Below are 14,535 nucleotides of genomic sequence, written 5' to 3' on the forward strand. Positions count from 1 at the left end.
AGTTGTTTAATCAAATAAAAAGGTGTTCAAGGATTATAGGTCAGCATCTTGAGAAGTTAAATGATTTGGCTTATTACAACAATTTGTTAAGACTCGCTAATAATATAGTCTCTGACCCTAATCATGTCCTACATAATGAGTTTGTGTCATTGCCATCAAACCAGAGGTAGAGGGTTCCAAGATTCAACAGAGTGAGTCTGCAACACTCTTTTGTGCATTAGGATATCTTCTATCAAAAATCAAGAGTATAAGAAGCGAAGGTGTTGTAGTGTACAATTGGAAGGGTGTTATAGGAGTGTAAAGTGCAATGTAACATTTAAGGGAGTGTAATGTATAATGTGTGAAATGTTTGTGATTGTAAAATGTATTGCGTGGATTGAGTGTAAGTCGATGTTTATTGAATGCTGATTGTTGTAAGAGGTAGGGAATGAGGGAGGGAGAGTAAAAGAGAGTATTGAAAGAGACAAAACCTAAAGGAGCTTATAAATCAAATGTTTCCTTTGGGATCACAGCATATGGATGGCCATTCCACGAAAACACAGTGGTTTAATCCGCAGACGTAGCACTTTGGAATGGAGTAGAAAGAAAAACACATATCCTTATCCGTCTCGTCGTTCATTGAACATCTACCTCCCCTGAGAAGCCTTTGAGTCAGAAGCAACCAAAAGCCATTACGCAGTCACACTATAGCTAGATGAAAACAAGGCTTACTGCGCCAGGCTTTTGACGAAAGCACAAAGCCTGAAAATGTTTATATTCTAGTTTTTAGTAGACCTGTGTTGGAAGGAGCTGCGTTTGACTGCGTTTCTCATCCGGAAGTTGAAAGTGCCAACAAAACCCACGCAAATTGATATCTGGATTTATTTTTCTCTTGCCTTATATATAAACACACTATCTCTTGTTTATCAGATCATGTTCAAAATGAAATACTAGCTTACTTAGTGAATACTGCATATCTACTGACTGGGAAGGGAAATAGTGATCATTATAGCCATTAGTCCATGATAAACATTAAAACAGCATGCTTATTGTCACATGGCCTCATAAATTATTAATATTCTACCTTTCAAAAAAAATTTTTTAGAAATAAATGAATACAATTATTCATCAAGGTATTTCAAATAAATATGTTGGGATATGAATTCATTTGAATGTGCCAATAAATAATAGTTACAAATTGCAATGAGAGCGTGTTGGATCTTTGCATTTGGCCTTGCAGTATAAAAGCACCATCACAGACTTGCTTACTATTGCCAGGACTATTTTGCTTGTGTTGTTCACCATGTGACCTTGTTCCATTCTGCACAATCCCCACTTGGACACATTTCTCCCTTTCACCTTCCTACACAGTATTATGTTTATTATTTATTTTCTTTAAAAGCCTGACCATGGCACTGCTAACCCCACTATTTTATCATCGCAATTTCTAGTCAACAACTTGGTGTCATAAGAAAATGAGTGCTGAACTGGTTGGCAGCAGGCAGTTACTGAATGACGTGGCCACCCTTGGGCGTCGAGTTACAGAAATGAATTGCATATGGATAAAAGTGCACGTTACGTAAATCCTTTATCAGCTAGGCATAATAATAGCAAAAAGGAGAAGTCTGACAGATGCCATCGCCACTGAGCTTCAAGCACTGCTTTTCAAGTGTGCATGTGCTGGTAGATTATTAACAACCATTTTCAAATCCTAATTAGGAAGCAAATGTGTCACAATATGGAAACACAAGAAAACCCCTTGGGTAAAGCACAGTCAGTTCAGAGGCCATAACCGATTTAATGAAGCCAAAGCTTTTAAAGGGTCAATGTTAAATTAAACTCATGTTTCCAATACACTTTTTTTTTTTCTTTTTTTTTACAATTCCACAAATAAAAAGATCTGACCCGATCAAAACTAGCCCTACTTTTAAATTAACATACCTCATATGTCCTGTAAAAAACACAACATGTATTAATTATGCACATATTACCATTTTCTGAACATGATTAAAAAAGACACACATACATATACATTATATTCCCAGGACCCCAATATGACATGTTGCATGAGTCTCCAAGGAATTTCAGGCTTCAAAGTTTCTGTGGCAGAGATTCATTAATAAACAGACAGATTAATAAACTATGTTGGACGTGCAATTAATATGTGCGCCACAGGGAGGGAGATGAGACTGTTTTTTTTTTTTCATTACATCACATATTAACATAAAGCTTCCTGGGAGCCTGCCATCTACTCAGAGTACTCTCTAGTGAGCTGTTACCAGTGATGATGCAACCTGAAAATCCTTCTCTACAATAACTTTTGCTGAATTGGTATTTCATAATCTCCAAGGATGTTGACCTACCCACAGGACACACCTAAAATGTCCTTTTAAGTAATGTGAAGTGCACACAAGACTGAAGATCACCGTCCAGCGCACGTTTTTCTGACATATATGCAAAATCCTCAGATATTTACAGATTGTAGTTCTACTTCCTAAAAAAAGCAATCTTCCCATTCCAGCTCATACACATAGCAATGTGATCATTTATTTTATGTGGACAGACACTAATGAGAAGGCTTGCTCCTACAATTTGAAACTGGTTTGAAATCTGATTTGAATTCAGTTATAAAAAAAATCTGGTTAGAATGCCATTTGAATTCTGGTTTGACACCAATTTGAAATCTGTCACAGCATCTGCGACAAGTCACAGCGAGTCTCAAAAGTGCAAACATTAAAATAGAAATTTGCAAAGTCCCTTTAAGGCAAGTCATTTAACTTGGTGGCTATCTTTGAGATGCCTATCGGGCAGCTATTTTTGAAGTCTTTTTGAATGGGGAAACATCAACTCTCCAAAGCTGTTCACCAAGCTTATGATTAAATTTCAAATTTGAAATCACAGATAAAATCTGACAACAATTGTCTCATAAATTTTGTTTGTAAATGTTCAAATCATGACAAAAATCTTAATTTTCCAGGCTGGACCAGCCAATGCGCATGTGCAGTCATGAGTGCACGTCTCAGAACACTGAGGCTGTATCCTAAATTGCATACTTCCCTACTATATAGTCGGCGAAAAACAATATGTGACAAAACAAAAGTAGTATGTCTGAATTCACAGTACTCATAAAATGTCGGCACAAAGTATCAGGATGACCAACTTCTTCCGGCCAGATTCTGTAGTATGCATACAATGGACACTTTACTATCCCATGAGGCCACTGGGGAGTATTTGTAAATGGCAGTGATGCGACGCAACTGACGCTGGTAGATTACATGATAAAGGCAACATGGCAAATGTAGTAACTTTACCAGTTGGTGATTGGCTCTTTTAAAGGCGAGACTTATTCTGCCATATTGCGAGTTGCACTTTCTGCCATTTGTAGTGATATGACTGCACCGTTTTTGCACCTTCAGTCTTTAGTGCTATAGTGTGACTGGCATGTGCTGGGGTCTGTCTAGAATCTGGTGGTTTTGGTTGCAAAGTTGGGGACACAATAAAATGTAAAGACATTAACATGAAAAGAGGTTGTTTTTAGTACAGTAGAACAGTGGGTTTAGATTTAAGACTCCACTCCTGGATCTAGTCAGTCTAATACCTTTGTCTAGCATGTGAGATCTATGCAGTCAAACCCACATCTGGCCACAGCAGCAGTGAGAACTAAGTGACCGTGCCACAGGAATAGATCTGCTGATTGCACCTCTTCAAAGCTAAAGCACTTCTTCTCACCCTGATGTATCGGTCTCATGTTCCCAGCTTGATGATCTGATCATCATTACAGCCACAGTGGAGGAAATCAAGGGAGGCAGGAACAAAAAGGGACATTGATTTGGTTGAGAATGAAGCAGAGAATGTGCTGACTACTCTGTACCCGAGTGGCGACATCATACTAAGATGTAGGATATGAAGCTTTGAGCAGAAGCCAGAAGTGTGGGAGAAGATAACACTGTGCCTGCTGGAAGACACTTGATGAAGTTCTTGTTGGCCATGTTGCCTTAATTAAACTATATAAACAAATGACAAATATAAAATGAATGTGCAAAAACAAATAACTTTAGAATGTCATTGTGGAAAATTAAAGATCAACCATTTAAAGAACCTCCAAAGAATTTCCAAAGTTGGAAAATCAAGCTGATGGCTCAATGTTTATCTCGACTGACTCATGCAATGAAATCAGTCAATAATTGGCCATTTTTAGATCACTACATTAGCCATGTCTGCTTAGCACAATTTTCACCAGGTTTCCCTCAAGGAATTTCCTATGTTTTTTTTTTTTTTTTTTTTTTTTTTAATAGCGATTTTCAATTCGAGTAAAGGTCAGTGGACTTGAATAGACTTTAAATTAAATTTGCACTTATACAGTCATACCACATATGTCAACTTTGACACTTTTTTTTATATAAAACGTTTTTAAATAAGGACTACAGCTACAAGAAGAATGTTAATGTGCATGCTTGACAAATCAGACAACTATTGTAGTCCTTGCTTACACAGTAACTTGCTAGCAACCCTTATGTTTGAAGTACGTTTGTAGTAGAAAAATTATTTTCAGGTTATTTTGACCTTACAATGTTGAAAAGTGAATCAGTTTAAAAATGCTTAAAATGTCAAAGGAATTCCTTTTGGAATCCATGGTGAATAATAAGACTTGCATATACAGTGGGAAGAAATATGAGACCTGTGCACAGTGTGCAGGGTTGTTGAAGCTACTCTAGACCATGCTGCTAGTCTGCAACCACATTAGCATAATTGTCACAGGGCCTTCAATATCCAGTAAGATTGTTGCAAGCTAAATGCTAATCACTTAGCACAAGACCTATGAAATTTAACAGCATGATGATGATGATGATGATATTGCCTCAAACTTTTTACACAGACCACATCAGACTTCTGTTGGGAACTGTGTACAAACAATGTGTCTGCTGCCAGTAGCTTAAGCTACACAGCGTTCTGTGTACGTTTAATTACTGAGAGTGGTTGCTGTCAAAATGCTTTACAGGACAAACAGTTTATCAAAGCATCGTTTACTGAATTGGATTGGCTCCAGGGGCATGATCATGCGTGTACACGGGATTCACTTCTGCTTCATCTTAATAAGCCACCACTAATCTGTACATGCCAATGCAGGAGTTAAATAAGCATTTGGGGAACTGCTGACACTAACCAAAATATTATAGCAGGAAGATGCTAGTCAAAGCCACCCAGAGAACGGCCAGACGAGCAGAGTAGAATCAGGATATCAATTCATTTAGGGAAAGTAATCATATTAATTATAGGTCATCCCTTTTTGCAATCCACTGTGTGTGTATAGCAAAAGGGACCCGTGAAACCCTGGAGAGGGCCAGGTAATGACTGTAAAGCGCAAGTATGATTTAATGGTGTTCTGTTCCCTCGCTAACTGGGAACTATGAAGCTAAATAAACAGCTCAATACAAACACTGGATAAGTCTTGAGCAAGGCTGAGTCAACAGGTGTGAGCAAATCAGATAAATCCAAATATAACAGAGGAATCAATGAAAGCCTGTTTCCACCTCAGATTAAAAATAATAGTAACAAATCAAGAATAAGTGTATTTAGGCAACTTTATACCTCCCATTTCTGACTATATCTCACAATGTGACTTTAAATCTCACAATGTAACTTAAAATTTTAAGAGTAGGCTATATTCAGCAACTAACACATTATGCTGATATAAGAGGTTTAAATTTAGTTGGTTAGAATGTATAACCCATGCCAGTTACACAACAGGCATTGCCTGAAGAATTACTGTCATTTCTGTCATAATGACACTTCAGGCAATTGTCACTAGTTTCCACTGACGTTATTATATCAGCATCCCCCAAGCAAACTGTGCATCTTTATGAGATAAATGCCTTTAGCTCTCATATTACAAATCAAAATGTTTGTTTCCTACTGTATATCCCCCAGCCACTAATTTCCTGAATCAATTGTAGTAAGTGAAACAAATATAACTTGAGCAAATAATGTATAACAAAATACAATTAGATATAGAAAATATACTAATCCAGTTTGTCAAATCATCCAGTGATCTGAAAAGAAAACTATTTAAACAGCTTGCTTTTTAACGGCAAGTGATTTTCTGTTTGTCTTAATTACAGATTTGTTCATTCTTAAATCTGATTACCGCTGATTTGTTTTGAACAACAGCTGTCTTGTTCTTGTTGTTGGTCTACAGTTTAATCATTGATTTTTTTTTTTTTTTTTTTGCCTGTTCATACTTCTCTTTTAATGCACTTTCAGTACATTTGACAGTCAGCTGCTCAATGCTGAAGAGACATTATACTTGTCTCTCTTTTTTAATAATTAAAAATAAAAATAATAATAAATCACAGAGCACGCCGAATAACAAATACCAATGACAAAGCATCCTATGATACCCAGCTATAGAACTGTCAGGAAGTGAAATTCAGAGCTTGGAGTCAAACACAAAATGAAAGATTGAGTTTGACCATAAAAATACAGCAAGGGGAAAAAGCCATCAAGACCTTGTGTCGCTTCAAAGTCTCAGGGGTTCTCCAGTACAAAGGCACAGAGGCTTAGAGACAAAGAATCAATACAATCTGTGAGGTTTTAACTTTCTCTTTCGGCTGGACATAATGGAAAAAAACATTACATAAAAGCAAATATTGCTGCTGGGCAGCGTTCTGAAACCACAGAGTGCAACGCTACAAGTCCTGAAGTCCCTGGAGGATTGAGGAAGATGATGACAGCTCCACATGGTTGACCAGAGGACAACAGCGACAGATATGTGCATCAAAAAAAGCCCATCATGTCAGTCCATGACTGTGTTCAGACTTATTTACAAATGGCTTATCAAAAGGTTACTGCACTCATAGCTAGGTTATATATCTTAAAGGAATAGTTCACCCAACAATTATGATTCAGTCAACAATTCAAACCTGTATGACTTATTTTCTTCTTTGGAACTCAAAAGAAGTTATTTCTGAAAGTAGTTTCTGAAGTCAATGGGGTCCCACCGAGTTTCTTTGTATGTACAAAACCAGTTGAAGCAGACACAATAAGGCAATACAGATGTGTAATAACATTAGGGTTAGTAAATGATATACATTTTCATTTTTGGATAAAATATCTCCTTGAATAATTATTTTGCCTGATATGTGTCTGATATTTCTATTCTAAACGGCAATTAATGTGGTAACAGTAACGTAGAGTCATTTTCAACAAATCCATTCAGCTTTAGAGGGCCCTGCACACAAAATTGCCCACTACAAATATTGACACATGAAAATGGGTAGAAGCCAGAGGCACCCTGTTGATCGCAGCATCTGTGCCTCGAAACGCAGACTTCCAGCTTTACACCACGACATGAACAATAGAAGCCGAGCTAGATTTGGCTTTCCTGAATGATCACGTTTCTGGGACCGAGAGCTGATAACAGATAAGAAAGCTCTGCTGGAGGACGACAGACAGGAAAGCCTGCTGAAGCACAGACAAGAGGCTAAAGCGCATTTGTCAGGCGGTATTGCTCACCAGGGCTTTCCCAGCCAGTGAATGCGAGCTGACAGTGTTTGCAAGAATTAAAACATCACGCTTTATCTCACTGCCTAAACCTGATATATCATATTTTCAGTGAGGCGGCTCACGAACGAGCGGTGCTGGCGTATGGTCTACAGCGGAAGTGGGAGGGGTATTTTCCTGAAACAATGCAGCGGCCAGGGACCACTCAACCAGGCAAGACCAAGCTGTTGCCTGGCTCATGATCCATATGCAGTTCTCTACATCCCATCACATGCAGGAGACGGTGAGGGGCATCAGTCTCTCTAACAGGATTGAGCGGTTCACGCGGAGCCAGCAATATCCCTCTTGATGTTCAGAGTCAAGAGATAGCCTACATTAGAGCAATGGTTCTCAAGGCCTTCCAATGTCCAAGACAACATTCCAAGTCCCCTATTTGATGACGTATTTAATGACTTTTGGATTAAAATGAAATGCAGAAATGCATTTTCATGAATTAATCACTTTTTGTATTGCCAATGTGTGAAGTGCTTCTAACAAAACGAGGCCTTCCCCGACTTCCTATGTTGTCTATGAAGTCTATGAAAACCTGTAGACTGATTTTTATTTGGAGGACTTGGGCCAGATTCGCCAGGAAAATCCAAAGGATGTGACGGTTACGCACTCTTCTGAGAACCTCTCTTCCATTCAATGATGCATGAAATGAATGCTTATTCAATGTTCAGGATAATAACAAAAGAGCAATTCTGTACTGTAATGTCAATGTCTCATGCAAAGAAAAGGGATTAATTCAAACTATTGTCTCACAGCCAGATCTACAGTCTCAAACATACTTTATAATCAAACTATCATAACAGTGTAATTTTAATTGCCTCATCTGACGACATGATGCCGGTGCAAACATATCCATATCATTATGATCTCTTTCATAACTGCCACTTTCTCCATGCTGTCATTTTCGTTGTGTTTACTTTGTTTTTAAGAGGAAAGCAGGGTGGATGGTGTCATGATGTTTGCTGCAAAGGTGTTTCCAACTTCTTTTTCATTGCAAAGAATGAAAAAGAACATGTGTACGAGTGTGAGCACGAGCAATAAGTTGCTGGCTGCAGTTCCATTAATGACCACCAGTGTCACTAAGGATTTCTACACATAGCCCTTTTAAGTTGGGATGTAATTAATGTTTTCGTAATGGCCAATATCCAATAAATGTCTGGTTTACATTTGAAATGTACCAAATGAATTTATGCATCACAAAAAGCTTGCTTTTTACAATATATGTAAAATGGATATTCATTTTAAGATACTTTTAAATGTAATGAACATTAGATTTACAAGTATTATTTTAAACTTTAAGAGAGGGTTAGATGATGGCAAAGGTAATCCTAATGCACAAATAGAGGAAATGAGCATGCATAATTAAATATCTAACATCAACCAATACTGATTAAAAAGAAAAGGTTTTCTTAATGTCTAAATAAACTCAATATGTCATCCAATAAACAATATTGCACTGATATTGTGCATCCTTACTCTCAAAGGTAGACTAAAATAAATAATATATGCAGCTGGTCTTTTTGATATTGAATATACTGAAAATAATAAACAGCTTTTATGTATATTTGACAAATGAATTTGGTTATGCTCTATGGCAAATGAATAAATACAATGCAGGATTTCAGTAATGAGACCTAAAGTAAGCAGGATTAAATTCACTGTAAGGAACAGTGTGTACCACTTTGCAGGAGTGGGCAGCTGTGGAATTAAACCAGCGATTTGCAAAACTAAAAAAAATGTATAATTGACTCATGGGATTTCCCTTGCTCAGCATTCAAAAGTTCATAACTGTTAGGCTAGATAAGAAATATTATTGGTGCACAACATCGAATTCACGGCATCAAACTGTGTTGTGAGGCTTTTTTTTTTTTTTTTTTTTTTACTGCAGCAATATTCTGACACTGGGAGCAACAGACTATACTGAATATGCTGTCCTTTCATTTCTCCATAACACCTCAAATACAAACCTATGGATTTTGCATAGCATTTGTTTTCAGAGAGGGTTTTAACGTGCTAAATGTTAGCATGCTACAGCACAGCACACTAGCATGCTAAGACAGTCACTGAGAAGTTATGTAACTGAGATAAAATATCACTTTTGCATTTTCCTTTCAAATGCACCACTGCTAAAATTGTTAAAAAGTTGACCTTACTAATTGGCTAGCCAGTTGTTAGTCTTAATGATCCTGGCCGATTCCTAAGCGAAACCTGCAGGAGTGCGAACATATGTAAACACAGATATCTATGTTTAAAAAAAAATAATAATAGTGAGAGCTCAGCTGTGCATTTTCACCAAAGTCATAACATGATGCCAATTTACATAGATCTTGTTTTTTTACCTTTTCAATAAAGATGCATTTTGATATAACTTATTTTTAAAACTTTTAAGTCATCATGCAACTTGGAAGTTTGAAGAGTCTCCCTGGTTGCATTAGAGGAAACATTACTGCACATGTGCATGTTGTTCATTTTCACATAGCAGTGTATGAGAGACCAAATTCAATCCCTGTTATCACACGGCTACAGGTTTAGTACAGGTTGAATCCAACTGGCTTGCATGCCAGGCATAAATAGACAAAGTCATCAACTTAGCATAAATGCCTCTTTCACACATCACGCTAAAGGTATTATCCCCAGCAGCCTGTAGACCGGTTTTATTTCTCATTAATTAGGCAAGCTTAACCCTTAAATGGTGTCTGCATCCTAGGAGACATTTGAGAGGCTTGAGGGGGAACAGTAAGAGAGTGAGTGGGCCTAAATTCTGAGTAAAAATATTTAAAGGGAAGTTCCTGCAAATATTCAGGTCAAGCAACTTAAAAAAGCAATGGTGTCAACTCACCAGCATAATATAAAAGTCACATGGCAACATGCCGTGCGAAGGTCACTGACCTTGAGGTTAATGTTCCCATCTTTTACCACAGGCGTACAGGACACCCCCACAGCGCAGGGGGCCCCCTCACGGCGTTATGAGCCAATTATAGTTAAACTTCCCCATCTAGAACGATTTTTCTCTGCATTGTAGTCACATCAAGCTGTGTGAATCCATGTGCTTATACTGATTTTTAATGCGGCAAAGAGGTAGCATTAATGTATTCACACACAATCACAACTGACATAATGCATCACACACTCGAATGTTGTATATTATTACTAGTATGCTACTCTGAATTCAGACTTGCTGTACTGTACCAAAATTACACGTTTTAAATGACAGAAAACTAATGAATGTTGAACTGACAATATTACCCAAAATAACATGCCATACTATTTCCTTATCCACCTTATTTTTAATGTAATTTTTTATACTTAAATTTGTGTTTTTTGTGTGTGTTTTTTTTTTTTTTTTAATTGGTTTGAAATTGATTTGAAAGATTTTAAATTGCCATTTTTCCTGGTGTTAGTCGCTTTTGGATATTTTAGCTGTACAAAAACAGCCCGCTATGCTGATTGACTCTGCAAACTGGTATTTGATATATTATTATTAATTATTATTATTATTTTATCATAATCACAAACACACTTGTTTGCCGCGCAAACAATTTTAGGCTTACTGCATATTGCCATAGTTATCATCATTATTTACATATAGCAGCTAAAGAATTGAAAGGCTAGCACGTTTACAGAAATAGCTATTTCTGATCTGAAAAATATGGTGGATAAATGAAAACACTTGTCCTCAAAGTCAAAACTTGTGGGTGGGCAGGGCCTGTGTCATGGTGTTAAATATAAAAATTCTAAAACCAGCTTAAGCTGGTTGGATGGTCTTAGCTGTTTTTAGCTAGAAGAAGCTGGTCTCCCAGGATTGTGTTTAGCTTAACCGGCTAAGACCAGCCTGGTCATTAAAAAAAAAAAGTCTCTAAAAACCCTTTTTTCAGCAGGAATATTTGACATAACTCTAAATCAATATTTTTGTTAATGAAATTACAAATAATTATTTATTAGCAACTTAGCAAGGTATTTTCACGTGCCTGTCTATTAAAGGGTTAATGCGCGTGCCATTCATGTGCGCTTCATTCCATGACACTCAGAAGAATAGTGGACGTTGATTCAATCTGCTCTAGTACAATCTACTTTAAGTGGTAGTATATTGAAGAAAAATGCTAATTTAGATCATCATCTTGGAGTATTAGCGCAGAATATATTATCGTAGTGGCTGCCGAAGAAACGGCGCTGAGAGAGCAGTTGTGAAGAAGACGCGTTCAACAGATGGGCGACTGCTCTTCCTCACGGCCGCAGACCTGTACGACAAACCTTTGATTCATTAGCATAAAGCCTGGACGGGAATGTTAATCAAAAGACAGCTGCATTGGCTTATGACTAAACGATTATCAGTTTGTCGGTTATTGATGCAAACTGAATTCTATTTTAAGTTGCGGCGTTAAAGGCAACTACAGCGGGCGCCAAATCACAGTATCACCTTCAAATAACATTACAGTCGCGCGGTGACAGTAGAGACTGTCTTTAGACGTCGATATGGACACAATATGACGAAATATCCAACGGGAAATCAATTGTAGTGGAAAACGTACAGACGCAACCCTCAAAATCATGTTTTTTCTTATAGTTTTCCCAATTTCCTATGAGACTTGGTGATTGATCAGCGTCACTCAAGGCAAGCTCACCATAAACGTGGTCTGACTGGTAGGCTGTATAAAAATATAGGCATATTCTCTCATACATTAAGTTGATGGTCGAGGCATGAGTAGAAAAGGCAACAGAGACATTGATTCTGAATGCATTTATATTCTGTTGATGCAGATAATAATAATACACAGTGCACATGATTCTGAAGAGAAAATAGGAGACTTGGTTTAAATTCACAGACGGCACTTTCACATATTCCAACTTAAATGATCATGAAGTAAACGTATTCATAAAGTGGTCGGTCTATGATATACGCTGGTGTTTTAAACCATCCCAATGCACAGAATGCGAAGCAACGCATTAGCAGATATATGTAAGACATTAAAAGAAATAAAAGCAGTAACATACCTTGTCTCTGTCAGTAGTTATTCTATATTTCCCGATTTGTTCCGTAGATGCAAATGCAGTTTGCCATCCATGACACGACTCAGTTTGAGATTGAGTATCGTTCACCACAATCTACCCTCGCGAAAAAGAACGCAAGCTATTTTCAGAGGATGAGAGAATAAAAAAAAACTGAAAGGGCAGATATTAAATAACATTAGAATAAAAGGGAGGGGGATAATAAACCTAATCAAACATAACAGCAAAAAAAAAAAAAAAGAAAAGAAAAAAAAGAAAGGGAATAAGAAAAAAATGGGCTACAAAATAAAATGCGGTAGAAACCGAATTGACTTTAGTTCACAAACTGAGGGCTCCAGTAATTCCACGCTGCGTCTCTGTATTCCAAACGAACTGAGTGCGCTCTGCAACGGAAAACGCAGATCTATCCGTTTATTCCCAATCTGCTGCGGTTTTACTTCCAGGACTTCAACTTGCAGTAGCATCACTTACACCTGAGCGTCCGTGTGAATAGAGATTTGCCTTCTCCCTGTCGGCTTCGGCAGAACGCTCTCTATGCACTGGCATCCGAGTTCTCGAAAAGAACCACCGCACTCAGTCAGGCGTCTCTGGATGCCCGCATTCACTGTAGCAGCGAGGACGATAAAGGCGCGTGCACGCTCTTCTTTCTCAAGGGAGTAGGACGCGCGCGCTGGATACCTACGTCAGCCGGCGCGTTCTCCAAATAGAACGCTGTGGAAGTTCACTCCGAATTCTGATTTGGCGATTCGATTTCGCTGCTCGGAATATGATTTCATCTGTTTATGCATTGAGCTTTGGCTTCCTCTCTGCCTGCTGTTGCAACCGTTGTCGTCAAAAGGAGCCTGAAGTGAGTAGACAACTTGACACCAAAATGAACACCAAACAAATTTCAGGCCTCTCAGTTTCATCTTCATAGTCTAATGTTTCAGGGGTACAATAGTTTTTTAAAGATATGCATGGAATGTTTGACAAACTGTGGTAGGCTATCAAAGAGACACCAAGCATATGATTAAATGTGTTGAAGCATTAAAAATATTGAAGCAGCACTTTGCAAGTTACAAAACTCAGCATTCTGGCATGGAATGATATAGCCTTTTATGTCCGTGAAGTAAGTTAAGTCTGTGCATCCGTCAGCATAAATTGGTCTGTAATAACCAGTATTTTTTTTTTTTGTAGCAAAATCGCACGATTTCATTTTGTACGGAATATTTTATGATCTGGCTGGGTGACGTCAAATTTGAATACACAGTTGCTGTTTATTTGCTTAATTTAACTTATTGCAAAAGTATTATCAGGCACGAGACAGATTAAATGCAGGAAAACATGGAGGAAATTGCAATGAAATCAACATGGCTATAGGACTGGAAGTCCTGCCCTACAGGGAAAAGATCATATAAGTTTTTTTTTTGTTGTGCAACAAATTGTTGACTTGCTATAAAAGATGATTTTCTTACAATGTTTTAGCAGCCTTTATTTAAAGAAGCTAATTGAATGATACCATTGTAGTCAGAATTTATTGCTGATTTGAATAAAGTTGTTGCAACATAAGCTTGTACAACAGTTTTGGAGATTTTGACATTACCTAATTCAAGTACAGTAGATAAACTGTAAGTGCATTGCAAAAAATAATAATAATAATAATAATCTTAAAGGCAGATAAAAGTCTATTTTATTTTTATTTCCCCCAAACTCTGCCTTACAGAATGTTTCTAGATCAGTAAAATGATTAGGTTGTCTTGGATGTGCTGCATGTTTGAGATCTTCCAGGTAAATAGTCTGTTGAATGTGAAGGCCATTGCAAACCTTTTATATTTTGTTTCTTGAAAAAACATATTAGTATGGCTGACTTTGAAGTGCTGTGGATCATGATTTATATATATGAAACCTATATATCTTTTTTTTTTTTTTAATGCTACTGCTTTTACTCCAAACTTTTGGTGATTGTAGCCAAAAGTGATGTTACATTTTTACTTTATATGGTCTGGCCACAACACATAG

At 37.4% G+C, this 14,535-nt stretch overlaps 1 protein-coding gene across 9 annotated transcripts in view; it reads right to left on the reverse strand.

The window, feature by feature from the left end:
- Positions 1-13,121, reverse strand: part of adgrb2 (adhesion G protein-coupled receptor B2) — a 306,144-nt gene extending 293,023 nt beyond the window's left edge. For all 9 annotated transcript variants that reach the window (XM_081376690.1, XM_081376692.1, XM_081376691.1 and 6 more), the window contains exon 1: positions 12,523-13,121. The gene's annotated coding sequence lies outside the window, so the exon portion shown is untranslated. The remainder of the gene's footprint in view (positions 1-12,522) is intronic.
- Between the last annotated feature and the right edge of the window lie 1,414 nt (positions 13,122-14,535).

This window comes from Scardinius erythrophthalmus, assembly GCF_964197995.2.
Source record: "Scardinius erythrophthalmus genome assembly, chromosome: 10".
Taxonomy (NCBI): Eukaryota; Metazoa; Chordata; class Actinopteri; order Cypriniformes; family Leuciscidae; genus Scardinius; species Scardinius erythrophthalmus.